Below are 18195 nucleotides of genomic sequence, written 5' to 3' on the forward strand. Positions count from 1 at the left end.
TATGTGCTAAGTCGAAATTATAAGGCGGTAGGAATGTATGATGAATTTCTTGGGATCTTGGAAGTTAAGATATGTAACAGTTACTCAAGAATAACGTTCTGGGGAGGAAAGGGTAACATTTTTTGAGAAAGGTAGAAAAGAAGGGGAAGCAATGTAATCCAAAGAAAGAGAGAAGGAAAAAGAGGAGAATGAAGCAGATTTTTAGGGTTTTATCTCTTGTGTGACCTTGCTCTGTCAAAGTTCTGTCTGTGCATTACGTTTTCTGCTGTGTCTGAATCTCTGTTTTCACCTAATCAACATGTTTCTTGTGGAGAAATTGTATCTGCTTAACTGCTTGGCTGTGTAACCATTAAACACTACCCTTTGGACTGTTTCTATTTGGTGCATGGGAGGTTTTTAGTCCATCGTTGGATGAAGCATGACACTTTTTAGTATCATGGTCAAAGGTTTTACAATAGATATAGTATAGAAAAATAGGTGCCTTGTATGCGCAATGAGGATTGGGATGGTCATAGTGATTGCATTCAACACAAGGCATTTTGCTCGTCATTTTTATAGGCATTAAGGATGTCTGATTTTGAAGGTTTTCATCCTCTCTTATAGATGTTGACTGTAAGGTTTTAAGCAAGGCTACATAGAATTCAAGAAATGTCAATTCCAAGATCGATCTTTCTTTTGCCATTTGGTTTAGATGAGTAACATCTCATAGTATGATCATCTTCTAAACGTATTGCTTCTTTACAACATTGATCGAATGTTTTTGGATTGGATACAACAATGATCAAGTTATGTAAGTTGTTATTCTTTAAGCCCATCATGAAATATCTCCTTAATTGAACATTGTTTAATTTTTCCCATGACTCACATGAGTCCAAGAGTTTTATTCGAAGGATAAAAATCTCTAATGGATTCATGTGGTCGACATTCAATTGAATAGAGTTCTGTTGTCACACTCCACCGATCACCTTGTCTGGAAAAGCCATATATAAAGGCTGATTTCAAAGTTTTGAAGTTGGTCTTGATCACCGGCATCAATGCGATGAACCATCGACTAGATTTTACCTCTAAGCATAAGTTCAACGCATGTACCTTAGTGGGGCAGTTGGGATTTCCAAAGGCTTCACATCTCTATTCAAACTTTTGAATTATTGAACAAGGTCTATTGTTCCATCATATTTGTCCATTATTTGGGAAATTTGTACAGCCGTATTTCTGTATGTCATTGAGACCGTATGTGACTGCTCTTGTTGGAGGGACTCACTGAGTCCTTAGGCCACCCCCTTCCTAGACTAGTCAGTATGTCGAAGGTGTGGGCATCCAGGAAAGGCTTAGTACTTATAGAATTTGCAAGAATGTTAGGAAAGGGGCCAAAGCTTGGTGGAATCGAAGTGACAGGGGGTGTAAAACCGGATGACACGCTTGTTATAGGCATGATCAATGGCATGGGGAGGTGAATTAGCGGCATAGATCTCAATGTCTTGAAGATGTCAGCCATTGGGTTCTATAAGATTCCTCCCCAACCCCTCAAGATGTCCAGTTTATTCCCCTGTAAAATCCCCTTTTTAGAATAATAAAAGATCTTGTTTCTACCTATTTTGGCCTAGAGAGAGAAAATATTTTAGAGAGAGATAATTCACTTTTTAGATATCTTTGGATAGAAAAATATCCCTTCTTATTAAAATAAATTCCCCCAAGATAGAAGTTTAAGAAGAAATTCTTAAGGTGCATTAGAAATAAATTATACTATGCACAAAAGACCTTAGCCCCTAAGGGCCCCTGTTTTCAAAAAAAAAAGGATTAAGGTCCAAACAAAGGTTTGACAGGCCAATGAGATTAATCCAAATGTAAGGAAGAGATAAATTGAAGAATAAAAGAAAAGCCCGCCAAAAATGAGTAAATGCTCACATAAGATGAAGAGTGGACTAAGGACCAAAGAAAATAATTACAAAACTGAATTTTGACACCTCAGTGTGGGGATCTCCCCTCATGAAGTAGGCGCCTTTTTCTCATCATTACCCCCAATTTTTAATCAATAAAATGAGATATTTTCATCTCTCCTCTCTCATGTTTCAAATCTAGATCCAAAAAGTAAGCTGAACTGACCCAAAAATGGTCAAAAATTGATCAAACTGATCTGGAAAATTCTAGAATCAGTTTGCTTGGTTAGAGGCTCACTTTTTCCTATAAATAGAAGCCTCTCCCTTTGCAAAAGCTTAATGGTGTTTATGCACTGCTGTTACTCTACTCCTGTCCTGAGCCATCTACATTGAATTTATTTAATAATTCAATTGTTTTTGGCCTAATCCTCTCCAAAGCGAATTGGTGGCCACTATTGCTTAAAACAAGAGTAGAACCCTCAAGCCCTCAAGCCAAACGAGAGCTTACAAGCTCCATGTAAGCTAATTTTCTTACTTTGTTTACGAATTTTAGTGAAAAATCTATGGTTTTCTTGATTTTTATGTTTTGCAAATGATTGAATTAAACTCAAATGCTATGCCTTTGATGAAAAGGCGACCCCCTTCCCTTCTCTACATTCCAACCTTTCTTAATCCTAGAAATATTAACTAAGTGATTAATTAAACTCTTCTTATTGTTTACTCTCTTGAATTTAGAAAATTGTGTAGATTACTATAATTCTAAATTGGGTTAATTAAGTTAAGTGAAGAAAGATAAAAATGAGAAATGGTTAGGCACCATTCAAAGGAGGTTATGGCAAAATTTTCCAAAATTTTGTGAAAAAGATAGTTTGTTTTTATGTTATTCCAAAAGAGTAGTTCCCACCATTTTTGCATCTAAAAGAAATATTCTAATTACTCCATGTACATATTCACCTATGAATATGCATGGATATCACTGATATTAATTATTAAATTTGATTTCTATGCATAAAAAGATGCATAATGGATTTTTTTATTACAAAAGTGTTATTCTTATTAAATTTAATTTCTATGCATAAAAAAATGCATAATGGAATTTTTTTTATTATAAAAGTGTTATTCCTATTAAATTTGATTTCTATGCATAGAAAGATGCATAAAGGAATTTTTTTAATTACAAAAGTGTTATTCTTATTAAATTTGATTTCTATGCATAAAAAGATGCATAAATGAATTTTTTTAATTACAAAAGTGTTATTCATATTAAATTTGATTTCTATGCATAGAAAGATGCATAAAGGATTTTTTTAATTACAAAAGTGTTATTGTTATTAAATTTGATTTTTTATGCATAGAAAGATGCATAAAGGAATATTTCTAAATTACAAAAGTGTTATTCTTATTAAAATTGATATTTATGCATAGAAAGATGCATAAAGAAATTTTTTTTATTATAAAGCGTTACTTATAAAAGTTGATTTTTATGCATAAATAGATGCATAAAGAAATTCTTTTCATTTTAAAAGTGTTATTCCTATTAAAATTGATTTTATGCATAAATAGATGCATAAAAGGATTTTTTTAAATATAAAAGTGTTATTCCCATTGAAGTTAATTTTTATGCATAAATAGATGCATAAAGAATTTTTATATCAAAATTAGAATTCTCTGAAATTCTATGTCTAAATTCTATGAGTATTTGATAAATGAATAATTAAATACTCTAAGAGAGAAATTTCTATCGTTTTATATTCACACGGATTGTAAAAAGAAAATTCAGGAAATCTATTGAGATCAAAATATTCAGATAAATGATTAATTTATTCCTCATTGGAATTTGTAACTAATTTAGAAATCAGTTAAGTGAATATTCAAAGAAAGAAAATTCAATAAAATAGTAACTGAATTACCAAACCTTTTCGAGAAAGATATTCAGGAAAAATCTTATCCGACTCAAACTTTGAATAAGACTATGACCAAGACCAAACTCTTTCATCTCAGTTCCCAAGAAAGAAGGTGTGACTAGTTTAGAAAAATACACTCAAAGCTCCCACCAAATCTAAAACTAAGTTTGAGACCCTTCGAATTGATCTGTGGATCAAGGTTATAGAATTCGAGGAATTCTGGTACGAAATTCAGAATTTCGATCAAGAAGTTTTGGGGATATTGATTCAAGAAATACTCCTTGTATTCAAAAGAAAATCAAACTGAAAACTTGCATAGAAACCCTGTTTTCTTAAAGAACTGTCTTACGCTGGAAAGCTGGAAGAGAAGTTCAGTTGCAACAGCTGACGGGGAGTGTTCAAAGAATGGCTCATGTGGCAAAGCCTTCCCAGGTCTTAACGAGCCTCAGTCTGGTTGAAAAATGGTGCGCTTCTTGTACGATGGGCGAGGGCTGACGAAGCGGTCCCTGAGTGAAGTGCCGAGACACCTAAGGAGGATCCTGGAGGGTTCTGACTAGGAGATGCACAGGCTCGCGGTGCCTATGACACCCATGCGTATGTCGTGGAAGATATGTATGATGGACGAAATGATTATTGTAATCAATTACTGGATCTCATTTACTGAACAGTTGGTCTCAACGGAGAGTCCAGAGAGTGATACTGTTTTTTTGAGAAATAAGGGACTGGATGGAATTTTAAGTCATGACATCTGTAACCATTATTTGTCAATGGATTATTTTATATGTTAAAGTTTGAAAGAGGATTGTATGCGTATCTGTATTCTAAAGCAAAAGTTAAGAAAGGCATTCAATTATGGGTGGGTGAGTAATTGTCTGGTTCTACCGATTCCAGTGGTTGGGTGGTGGCTAACCCATGGGCCGGATGGGGTGGAATCAGTAGAGTTTTAATAATTAAATTGAAATAATAGGAATACGCTTAGAATTCGAGTAGTTAAATAAAAACCTTCGAGTAGTTAAATAAAAACCTGAAGAATTTCTCAAATGAGTAGATCAATGACTGTGCCTGACTTCGGTTAGGAAAAAAGCGTTGATTTCCTTAAATGATTAGATCAACGGCTGTGCCTGATTTCGGTTAGAAAAAAAGCGTTGACTTCTTCAAATTAAGTCAGTGATATTTTTCCTTCTATCTGGTTTAATCAGGTGAAGGATAGTTTAGTCTCTTGACCCCGTTAGAAAATTCGTTAAGAAAATAAAAAAGGTGGAATCGTCCCCGTTTTTCGGGCAAGGGAAATTTTCTCGGATTCGGTTTCAGAATGACCACCAGATTAGTCTCTTGTCCGGACATTCGAGGGCAAGGCCCTGATTGGGAAACCCTGCCCCACACAAGAGGAAGCTACTTCCACTGCTAACAACCGAGAATCTCGTGCGCGGAGGGGGTAGAGGGGTCTCATAGCTGGTATCAGAGCGCTCTTGTAAACTCACGAAATAGCAGCAGAAATTGCCTACAATTTTAAAGTAAATATGGGAAATAATGTTTTCACTTGTTAAGATTGTGTTTGAAACGAACATAAATTGAACTGGATTTTTAGATGGATACCCCAAATCTGTCTAGCATTCCTGGACTCTCCCAGAGTCAGAATATGATGGCCTACAACCCGAGAAAGCAGAGTGAGACTCGCTCGTCACTTTGAGGATCTATACTTTCCTGATCCAGTAGAGCGACGTCAGCATATGTGGTTCTCTGGGAGGGCAAAGTATTCGCGTCAATAATACCAATCAACGACAGAGAATCAGACAGCATATCTCATTAGCCAAGATCTTGATAAGGAGGAGTTGTTCATTATGTACAACTCAATCTCACCCCGGAATTTTAGAATTTCTTGCCGTATTTTTAGACTTCTTAGCCGCTTTATTCCTAGGAGAAGAATTATAGCACCATTATCAGTGATGAATCGTATATATCATAGCATGTCTCCATCGCAGTATCGCCTTTTTATGCATACGCGATTGAGGCGGTGACTTTTGGAGCCGAGCCACTCTATGTATATATCAAAAAAATTTGATAATAAATGATGTTTTGCAAAAGATTCCGAATTGTTTTCATGGTTGTGAATATTGGTTAACAAAATTATCAGAGTGAATCTTGTTTTCAAGAATTATGATGGAATATTTATTTGTTTAAGAAGTAAATCTCAAAAATTAAATAGTCATAAATCTAATAACAAAGTTAAGTTGACAAAAATATCATTTTGTCAGAATCATGAGGCACGCAGCCCTTGGTAGAGGTAGCCAGATCCTCTTAGCGATGATGAAGAGTTAGATCCAAATGTTCGTAAAGCCCTGCACCGATCCCAACCTGGTCCCTTCTTCAAGGGTGAAGGGGAACAGTTAGGAGAAGTAGTGGAAAAATGGATCGAGGCAATGGAAGAGTATTTTGATGTAACCGGTTATAACAAGAAGAGTAAGATGGCTCTCGCCAGATTGAAAATTATGGAAACGGCCAGGGTCGCATGGAGGAACCATTGCGAGACAAACTGTCTCGATGACCAAAGTACCCAGACCTGGTCAGATCTTAAAGCTTACCTCAAGAAGAGATTCTGTCCTCCGGGCTTCCTGGAAACCAAAATGAATGAGTTCTTGGAATTGAAGCAGGATAGCCGGACGATTGAAGAATACCATCAAGCATTTTCCCTTCTTCTCAAATATTCTCCACTTTTGGATGAAGAGCAGCTGATGGCCAGATTCATTTAAGGGATGAACGAGCCATTGGACACTTTAGTGAAAAATGCCACACCAGTCTCAATGGCAGAAGCTGTCAGAATGGCAAAGGACTTTGCTAAAGCATTTGTTGTTAAGGTCGCCGAAGCCTACACCCTCAAACTTTAAAAGGTTCCAAACCCCGGGAAGTGCTTTAAACTTTCCACCCCCAAAGAGGCAGCAAGGCCCTAATATCAAGATGTTGGGAAATTCAGAAGTGAAGGAAGACCCTTCCCTCAGAACACTTTCTCAGGAGCCCCACCTCTTTCAAGGATTCAGAGGGATGAGCTTAGAAGTGAGAATAGGTGTTTTGGGTGTCAGGGTTTCGGTCCACTAGCTTAAAGACTTCCCGACTCCTGCCATGTCAAGAGGACAGGGAAGTCAAGGACCAAGAGTGCAGAGACTAGCCCCTTGGATCAGTCAAATTAGGGTCCGTCTCGCCAAAATAAGGGCAATCCCAGGAGGACTCCAACTCACAACCATCTGCCTTTGTTCAGAATAATCTCAGAACTCCCTCCCAGAACTGGGGTAACCAAAGAGAAAGAGTTCCGCCCCAATCTGCATCAACAGATAGCATAAGTAGTGGAAGAGGAAAGAGGTCAGATTTATGCCGCAATTGAAAACCAAGGGTCAAATCTTTAGTTCTCTGTCATCCATGCTCCAGCTGAGTATAAGGGTAAGCCATTTAAGCTTTTGATTGATTCAGGCAGTACTCATTCATTTATTTCCCCAAGATGCTTGCGTAAGCTAGTCTTAGAACAGAAATTAGGGAAACCTATGCAAGTTGAATTGGCCAGTGGGAAAATTCGTTTCACTCACCATGAGACAGATTGTATTCAGTTTAATCTAGATGGGAATGTAACTGACTGCCAGTTCAGAGTCTTACCTTTGGGAGTTTTCGACGAAATCCTTGGAATGGATTGGCTCCACAAAAATCAAGCTGACATTCACTGTCACAATGGAACCATTTCCTTCTCTGACCTTCACGGGAACAAAGTTCAAGAATGTTAAGACTCTGTGTGGATTACAGGGGTCTCACTCAGCTATAGTTAAGAATAAGTATCTTATCCCCAGAATTGATGAGCTTCTGGACATGCTAAATGGAGCCCAGATCTTCACACAAAGACAGATCTCAAATCAAGGTATCACCAGATTAGAATTAATGATCAAGATATCCCAACAAAGATAGCCATCAATACTCGCTATGGGCACAATGAATTTACTGTCATGCCGTTTGGATTGACAAATGCCCCAGCTACATTCAATCGCCTAATGCAGGACATTCTCAGAGAATACTTGGATGATTTTGTTCTTGTTTTCTTTGATGATATTCTGATTTACTCAAAGAATGCAGCGAACCATGAAGCTCACGTCTGTAAAGTTCTTGAGATTCTAAGGAAGCACCAACTCTTTGCAATAAAAGAAAATACACTTTCTCTGTCGACCATGTTGAATACTTGGGCTTTTTTGTATCCAAAGACGAAATTTCTCCAGATTTCGCAAAAGTCCAAGCAGTCATAGATTGGACTGAACCAAAGACAGTGAAAGAAGTTAGGGGATTCTTGGGATTAACTGGTTGGTATAGAATTTTTATACCTAAGTATGCTCTCATAGCTTCCCCCCTGACTAATCTTCTCAAGAAGAATACCCCGTTTCAATGGTTTTCCAGGTGTCAGAGCGCTTTTGATAAGCTGAAGACCACCTTGGTAACCAATCCCGTTTTGAAGTTACCAAATTTATTTTTACCCTTTGAGGTAGTAAAACTGATGCCAGTGGTTTTGCCCTAGGAGGTGCGCTCCTGCAGGAAGGTCATGCACTGGCCTATGAATCCCGAAAACTCAAAACGCATGAGAGAAATTATGCTGTCCAGGACCTAGAGCTACTTTCAATAGTCTATGCCCTGAAGTTGTGGAGACATTACCTACTGGGTCAAAGATTCACTTTGATGACAGATCATCAGAGCTTAAAGTGGATCTTCACTCAGAAGGATCTCAACATGCGCCAAAGAAGGTGGATGCAAACCCTGCAGGAATTTGATTTTGAAATCAAGTACCGCCCAGGCAAAGAAAATGTGGTAGCAGATGCCCTCAACAGAAAGCCTCCTTGCTTGCAATCATAGTGGTGTCAAATCCATTGATTAATGAAGCAAGAGAGAAGATCATGTAGGATAGATTCTTTGGCCCTATTGCTACCCTATTTATGCAAGAAAACAAGACTCCTCAGGAGTTGAACCGAGTTCAAGGGTACAGCCTGGATGAAGGAATTATGTATTGTAATACCAGGCTATGCATTCCCAATGATGAGGGAACTAAGGGTCAAATTCTGAATGAAGCCCATGATAGCCTTATAGCAGGACATCCAAGTTTCATCAAGACCTACATGTCTGTAAAGAAAAGATTCTTTTGGCCTAGACTAAAAAAGGATGTACCTAATCATGTACATCAATGCCTGATATGTCAGAAAGTCAAAGCCGAGAGAGTAAAAATGCGTGGGAAGTTACAACCATTAGAGTTGAAGTGGGAATGTATCAGTATGGATTTCAAGTTACAACTCCATCTTCGTGGTAGTTTAGAGACTAACCAAAGTTGCCCATCTGACTCCAGTAAAAGAAACCTACACTACAGTGGATGTGGCCAAAGTGTTCCTCAAGGAAATCTTCAGATTGCATGGCCTACCTAGGAGAATAGTAATGATCGAGATCCCAACTTCACGTCAAGATTCTGGACTGCATTCTTCAAAGCAGTAGGAACTTTCTTGGATCTCAGCACAGCTTACCACCCCAAGACCGATGGTCAAATAGAAAGGGTGAACCAAGTAATCAAAGATATACTTCGGTCATGCTGTGGTAAGGAACCCAAGAAGTGGCTAAGCTATCTACACCTAGTCAAATTGGCCTACAATGCTTCTTATCACCGAAGTATTGGGATGAGTCCTTTCAAAGCTCTGTATGGACAAGACTGCCTAACACCATTAACTTGGTCCGACCCATTGATTAGGGTCGAGATGTCCAGACAGATGCTTGACGATATGGAGTAGCAGATACAGTCAATCCGCAAGGATATAAAAGCTGCCCAGGATAGACAGAAGTAGTATGCAAATAAGAAGAGGTCAGGTAGAGAATTTGAAGAAGCAGATATGGTCTTTATTTGAGTACACCCCAAAAGAAGTTCTCTATCTCTTGGGAAGTACAAGAAGTTATCCCCCAGATACTGTGGGCCATATCTGCTTACAAAGAAAGTAGGTGACTTAGCCTATGAACTTCTTTTTTCTCCTCATTTCAAAGTACATAATGTATTTCATGTCAGCCTACTTAAGAAGTATGTACCGAGCCCGAATCATGTGCTTAATGAATAAACTCTTAACTTCTTCAATCCAAGGGTAGATGGAACTCCAATCTAAAGAAATCCTTGATGTTCGAGAGAAGGTTCTCAAGAATAGAATTATGAGAGAATCATTAGTCAAATGGAAGTTCTATCCTTTTGAAGATGCCACCTGGGAGAAAGAAGCCGAACAGATGCGGGATTACCCCCAGTTTTGCGATACTCGCATTTTTCAAGTGGGAGAGGATGTAAGATTCCTCCCCAGCCCCTCAAGCTGTCGAGTTTCTTCCCTTGTAATCAATTCCATTTTTAGAAAAATAAAAGATCTTGTTTCTACCTGCTGTTTTGGCCTAGAGAGAGAAAATATTCTAGAGAGAGGTAATTCAATTTTTAGATATCTTTGGATGGAAAAATATCCCTTCTTATTAAAATTAATTTCCCCAAAATAGAAGTTTAAAAAGAAATTCCTAAGGTGCATTAAGGACCAAAGAAAAGAATTAAAAGACTGAATTTTGACACCTCAGTGTGGGGATCTCCCCTCATGAAGTAGGCACCTTTTTCTCATCACATCACCCCCAATTTTCAATCAATAAAATGAGATATTTCATCTCTCCTCTCTCCTATTACAAATCTAGATCCAAAAAGTAAGTTGAACTGACCCAAAAATGGTTAAAAATTGACCAAATTGATGTGGAAAATTCTAGAAGCAGTTTGCTTGGTTAGAGGCTCACTTTTTCCTATAAATAGAAGCCTCCCCCTTTGTAAAAGCTTAATGGTGTTTATGTACTTTTACTCTACTCCTGTTTGAGAGCCATCATCTACATTGAATTTTTTTAATAATTCAATTGTTTTTGGCCTAATCCTCTCCAAAGTGAATTGGTGGCCACTATTGCTTCAAACAAGAGTAGAACCCTCAATACCTCAAGCCAAAGGAGAGTTTACAAGCTCCATGTAAGCTAATTTTCTTACTTTGTTTACAAATTATAATGAAAAACCACCCCCTTCCCTTCTGTACATTTCAACCTTCTTAATCCTAGAAAGATTAACTAAGTGATTAATTAAACTCTTCTTATTGTTTACTCTCTTGAATTTAGAAAATTATGTAGATTAGAGTTCTATAATTCTAAATTGGGTTAATTAAGTTAAGTGAAGAAAGATAAAAATGAGAAATGGTCAGCCATACAAAGGAGGTTATGGCAAAATTTTCCAAAATTTTGTGAAAAAGAAAGTTTGTTTTTATGTTATTCCAAAAGAGTAATTCCCACCATTTTTGCATCTAAAAGAAATATTCTAATTACTCCATGTACGTATTCACCTATGAATATGCATGGAGTTTATTAAATTTGATTTTTATGCATAGAAAGATGCATAATGGAACTTTTTTTATTATAAAAGTGTTATTCTTATTAAATTTGATTTCTATGCATAGAAAGATGCATAAGGGAAATTTTTTTAATTACAAAAGTATTATTCTTATTAAATTTGATTTTTATGCATAGAAAGATGCATAAAGGAGTTTTTTATAATTACAAAAGTGAAATTCTTATTAAATTTGATTTCTATGCATAGAAAGATGCATAAAGGAATTTTGTTTTATTACAAAAGTGTTATTCTTATTAAATTTTATTTTTATGCATAGAAAGATGCATAAAGAAAATTTTTTAAATTACAAAAGTGTTATTCTTATTAAAATTGATTTCTATGCATAGAAAGATGTGTAAAGGAATTTTTTTATTATAAAAGTGTTATTCTTATAAAAATTGATTTTTATGCATAAATAGATGCATAAAGAAATTCTTTTTATTTTAAAAGTGTTATTCCTATTAAATTTGATTTTATGCATAAATAGATGAATAAAAGGATTTTTTTCAATATAAAAGTGTTATTCCCATTGAAGTTGATTTTTATGCATAAATAGATGCATAAAGAATTTTTATATCAAAATTAGAATTCTCTTTAATTCTATGTTTAAATTTTATTAGTATTTGATAAATGAATAATTAAATACTCTAAGAAAAAAATTTCTATTATTTTATATTCACACGGATTGTAAAACAAAATTCAAGAAATCTATCGAGATCAAAATATTCAGATAAATGATTAATTTATTCCTCATTGGAATTTGTAACTAATTTAGAAATCAGTTAAGTGAATATTCAAAGAAAGAAAATTTATTAAAATAGTAACTGAATTATCAAACGTTTTCGAGAAAGATAGTTCAGAAAAAATCTTATCCGACTCAAACCTTGAATCAGACTATGACCAAGACCAAACTCTTTCGTCAGTTTCGAGGAAAGAAGGTGTGACCAGTTTAGAAAAATACACTCAAAACTCTCGCCAAATCTGAAACTAAGTTTGAGACCCTTCGAATTGATCTGTGGATCAAGGTTATAGAATTCGAGGAATTCTGGTATAAAATTCAGAATTTCGATCAAGAAATTTTGGGGATTTTGGTTCAAGAAATACTCCTTGTATTCAAAAGAAAATCAAACTAAAAACTTGCATAGAAACCCTGTTTTCTTAAAGGACTGTCTTATGGCAGAATGCTGGAGAGAGCATTTGGTATATTTTTTTCTAAGGGAAGTTCGGTTATAAAAACTGACAGGGAGAGTTCAAAAGGACGGTTCACGCGGCCCCAATATGGTTGAAAAATGGTGCGCTTCTAGTACGATGGTCGAGAGACGACGACGTGGTCCTCCCTGAGTGAAGTGCTAGGACACCTAAGGAGGATCCTGGAGGGTTTTGACCAGGAGAGATGCACGGGCTCGCGGTGTCTATGACACCCATGCATATGTCGTGGAAGATATGTATGATGGACGAAATGATTATTGTAATTTGTTAGTAGATCTCGTTGCTGACCAGTTGGTCTCAAAACGAAGAGTCCAGAGTGATACTATTTTTTTGAGAAACAAGGGACTGGATGGAATTTTTGAATTATGACATCTGTAACCAATGACTGTTTGTCAATGGATTATTTTATATGTTAAAGTTTGATAGAGGAGTGTATGCGTATCTGTATTCGAAAGTAAAAGTTAAGAAAGGCATTCAATTATGGGTGGATGATTAATTGTCTGGTTCTACGATTCCAGTGGTTGGGTGGTGACTAACCCATGGGCCGGATGGGGTTAGGCAGGAATCAGTAGAGTTTTAATAATTAAATTAAAATAATAGGAATATGCTTAGAATTCGAGTAGTTAAATAAAAACCTGAAGAATTTCTCAAATGAGTAGATCAATGGCTGTGGCCTGACTTTGGTTAGGAAAAAAACGTTGATTTTCTCAAATGATTAGATCAATGGCTATGCCTGATTTCGGTTAGGAAAAAAGCGTTGATTTCTTAAAATTAAGTTAGTGATAGTTTTCCTTCTATCTGGTTTAATCAGGTGTGAAGGATAGTTTAGTCTTATGACCCCGTTAGAAAATTCGTTAAGAAGATCAAAAAGGTGGAATCGTCCCCGTTTTTCGGGCAAGGGGAATTTTCCCGGTTTTGGTTTTGGAATGACCACGAGATTAGTCTCCTGTCCGGACATTCGAGGGTGAGGCCCCGAGTGGGAAACCCTGCCCCGCACAAGAGGAAGCTACTTCCACTGCTAGCAATCGAGAATCTGGTGCACGGAGGGGGCAGAGGGGTCTCACAGCTGGTATCAGAGCGCTCTTGTAAACTTACAAAATAGTAACAGAAATTGCCTAAAATTTTAAAGTAAATCTGGAAAATAATGTTCACTTATTAAGATTATGTTTGAAATGAACTTCAAAAATTGAAAACTCATAAATTGAACTGGATTTTTAGATGGATACCCCAAATCTGTCTAGCATTCTTGGACTCTCCCAGAGTCACGATATGATCGCCTTTGCCTTCGAAAATCTCATCAACTCCGCTACAACCCGAGGAAGAAGAGTGAGACTCGCTCGTCACTTTGAGGATCTATACTTTCTTGATCTAGTAGAGCGACGTCAACATATATGGTTCTCTGGAGAGCGAAGTATTCGCGTCAATACCAATCAATGACAGAGAATCAGATAGAATATCTCGCTAGCCATGATCTTGATAAGGCTAGGAGTTGTTCTTCATTATGTACAACTCTATAATCTCACCCCAGAATTTTAGAATTTCTTGCTGTATTTTTAGACGTCTTAGCCGCTTTATTCCTAGGAGAAGAATTACAACACCATTATTATTAGTGATGAATCGTGTATATCATAGCATGTCTCCATCACAGTATCGCCTTTTTATGCATACGCGATTGAGGTGGTGACTTTTGGAGCCGAGACGCTCTATGTATATATCATAAACTTTTGATAATAAATGATGTTTTGCAAAAGATTCCAAATTGTTTTCGTGGTTGTGAATATTGGTTGATAAAATTATCAGAGTGAATCTTGTTTTCAAGAATTATGATGGAATATTTATTTGTTTAAGAAATAAATCTCAAAAATTAAAGTCATAAATCTGATAACAAAGTTAAGTTGACAAAAATATCATTTTGTCAGAATCTTGAGGCGTGCGGCCCGTGGTAGGCAGTCGGATCCTCTTATCGATGATGAAGAGTTAGATCCAGATGTTCGTAAAGCCCTGCACCGATCCCAACCTGGTCCCTTCAAGGGTGAAGGGGAACAGTTAGGAGAAGTAGTGGAAAAATGGATCGAGGTAATGGAAGAGTATTTTGATGTAACCGGTTATAAATGAGAAGAGCAAGATGGCTCTCGCTAGATTGAAAATTGTGGAAATAGCCACAGTTGCATGGAGGAACCATTGCGAGACAAACCATCTCAATCGAAATACCCAGACCTGGAAAGCTTACCTCAGGAAGAGGTTCTGTCCTCCGGGCTTCCTGGAAACCAAAATGAATGAGTTCTTGGAATTGAAGCAGGATAGCCAAAACGATTGAAGAATACCATCAGGCATTTGCCCTTCTCCTCAAATATTCTCCACTTTTGGATGAAGAGCAGTTGGCCAGATTCATTCGAGGGATGAACGAGCCATTGGACACTTTAGTGAAAAATGCCAAACCAGTCTCAATGGCAGAAGCTGTCAGAATGGCAAAGGACTTTGCCAAAGCATTTGTTGTTAAGGTCCCGCCAAAGCCTGCACCCTCAAACTTTAAAAGGTTCCAAACCCTGGGAAGTGCTTCAAACTTTTCACCCCCAAAGAGGCAGCAAGGCCCTAATCAGAATCAAGATGCTAGGAAATTCAGAAGTGAAGGAAGACCCTTCCCTTAGAACACTTTCTCAGGAGCCCCACCTCTTCAAGGATTCAGAGGGATGAGCTTAGAAGTGAGAACAGGTGTTTTGGGTGTCAGGGTTTAGGTCCACCAGCTTAAAGACTTCCCGACTCCTGCCATGTCAAAAGGACAGGGAAGTCAAGGACCCAGAGTGCAGAAACCAGCCCCTTCGTATCAGTCAAATCAGTCAAATCAGGGTCCGCGTCTTGCCAAAATAAGGGCAATCCCAGGAGGACTCCAGCTCACAACCATCTGCCTCTGTTCAGAGTAATCTCAGAACTCCCTTCGAGAACTGGGGTAACCAAAGAGAAAGAGTTCTGCCCCAATTTGCAGCAGCCAGAGCAGTTACGATAGCAAAAGTAGTGGAAGAGGAAAGAGGTAAGATTTATGCCGCAATCGAAAACCAAGGGTCAAATCTTCAATTCTCTGTCATCCATGCTCTAGCTGAGTATAAGGGTAAGCCATTTAAGCTTTTGATTGATTTAGGCCATACTCATTCGTTTATTTCCCCATGATGCTTGCGTAAGCTAGTCTTAGAACAGAAATCAGGGAAACCTATGCAAGTTGAATTGGCCAGTGGAAAGATTCTTTTCACTCACCATGAGATAGATTGTATTTAGTTTAATCTAGATGGGAATGTAACTGACTGCCAGTTCAGAGTCTTAAGCCATTTAAGCTTTTGATTGATTTAGGCAGTACTCGTTCATTTATTTCCCCAGGATGCTTGCGTAAGCTAGTCTTAGAACAGAAATCAAGAAAATCTATGCAAGTTGAATTGGCCAGTGGGAAGATTCTTTTCACTCACCATGAGACAGATCGTATTCAGTTTAATCTAGATGGGAATGTAGGGTTGTTGCAAGATCAGGGTATCCAGTTTTGTCCTGGACTGGGACAATGCTTGGAGAGAAAATTTGAGAAGGCATGGTACTTCAAATGAGATCAAGAAACTAATAGAAAATACACATGCACTAAAATTGACCCAATAAAACTTAAATTAATATAAATTAGTTTAATCAATGAAAATTTATCAAAAATATGTTGAAATGATAAAAATCTAATCTTTTCATACTTAGAGTGATCCAATTTTTTTTCCATAGATGCATCATTACAAGTACACTAGTCCCTATAGGTTTTAGATTATTTACTTTTAAAATGTAATTTTGCTAATTAGATTATTAATATTTGTAGGCCTTCTAATAACCTAGAAGAATTTTGGAAAAGATATCATTAAAAATCCAACCATTGGATTTGAAATTTTGACTAACCACCACATTCTACTCATGTCTCTTTATCTAACACTCTTTTGATCTACACGATTGAGCATTTTAAGTGGTAGATATTGTGGGTACAAAAAGTGCCATATAGTATAACACTTTAAAGACCTTGAAATATTTAAAGAAAATAGACAAATAGCTTAAAATTTTCTCAAAAAATCAAGTTAAGCTCTATATTATGTGAAGATCTAATGTCCAAAGTGGGAATCTCATATGAGTTTATATGTAAAAGATATTAGTATTTTATGGAATCCATCCAAATTTAGGACAGGGTGTATACATTGATGTTGTACCTAAGGAAATGAGGACTTTTGACTATTTAATGCTTACTTAGATTATGCAACTATATTCTAAATTTTGCATGTGATGTTCCAACAAAAGCACTTGATAGGAAATTCCTTTGTTATCTAGGAGAGATTAGCCGCTAAAGGTAAACAAATGCCTTTTTTTAATTGTTTAGAGGGTGCCTCAGTGGACAAAACTGGGCACCCTGATCCTGCAACCACCCTGTATAACTGACTGCCAGTTCAGAGTCTTACCTTTGGGAGTTTTTGACGAAATCCTTGGAATGGATTGGCTCCACAAAAATCAAGCTGACATTCACTGTCATCACAATGGAACCATTTTCTTCTGTGACCTTCACGGGAACAAAGTTCAAGGAACTGGAATTTTCGGATCCCCAGATCTGTAATTAGTAAAAGCTTCTAGGTTACCGAAAAAGGACTTAGAAAGAAACAGCTCACTTATGTTGTCAAAATGAATCCGGTAGACACAAAGTTAAAGGCTAAAGAACCAGAATGGTTAAGTGAGTATGATGATTTATTCCCAGCAGAGCTAACTGAGATGCCTCCGATTCGGGAAGTAGATCATGAGATAGAATTGATTCCTGGAGCTCAGCCAACCAGTAGCCTAGCGCACGTACAAAATGCCAGTCCTTGAAGCCATTTAACTCAAAGAACAGCTTGGGCAGCTATTAGAATAAGGGTTTGTAAGACCCAGTGTTTCACCTTGGAGAACGCCAGTTCTCCTTTAGAAAAACAAGAATGGAACGTTAAGACTCTGTGTGGATTACAGAGGTCTCAATCAGCCAGTTAAGAATAAGTATCCTACCTAGAATTGATGAGCTTCTGGATAGGCTAGATGGAGCTCAGATCTTGATTCTTCACAAAGATAGATCTCAAATCTGGGTATTACCAGATCAGGATTAATGATCAAGATATCCCGAAGACAGCCATCAATACTCGCTATGGGCACTATGAATTTATTGTCATGCCATTTGGATTGCCAAATGCCCCAGCTACATTCAATCGCCTAATGCAGGACATTCTCAGAGAATACTTGGATGATTTTGTTCTTGTTTTCTTTGATGATATTCTGATTTACTCAAAGAATGCAGCGGACCACGAAGCTCACGTCTGTAAAGTTCATGAGATTCTAAGGAAGCACCAACTCTTTGCAATAAAGAGAAAATGCACTTTCTCTGTCGACCATGTTGAATACTTGGGCTTTTTTGTATCCAAAGACGAAATTTCTCCAGATTTCGCAAAAGTCCAAGCAGTCATAGATTGGACTGAACCAAAGACAGTGAAAGAAGTTAGGGGATTCTTGGGATTAACTGACTGGTATAGAATTTTTATACCTATGTATGCTCTCATAGCTTCCCCCCTGACTAATCTTCTCAAGAAGAATACCCCGTTTCAATGGTCTGCCAGGTGTCAGAGCGCTTTTGATAAGCTGAAGACCGCCTTGGTAACCAATCCCATTCTAAAGTTGCCAAACTTCTCTCTACTCTTTGAGGTAGTAACTGATGCTAGTGTTTTGCCCTGGGAGGTGCGCTCATGCA

This window comes from Cibotium barometz, chromosome 21 (genome assembly GCF_041138505.1).
Source record: "Cibotium barometz isolate CiBa-2024 chromosome 21, ASM4113850v1, whole genome shotgun sequence".
Lineage (NCBI taxonomy): Eukaryota > Viridiplantae > Streptophyta > Polypodiopsida > Cyatheales > Cibotiaceae > Cibotium > Cibotium barometz.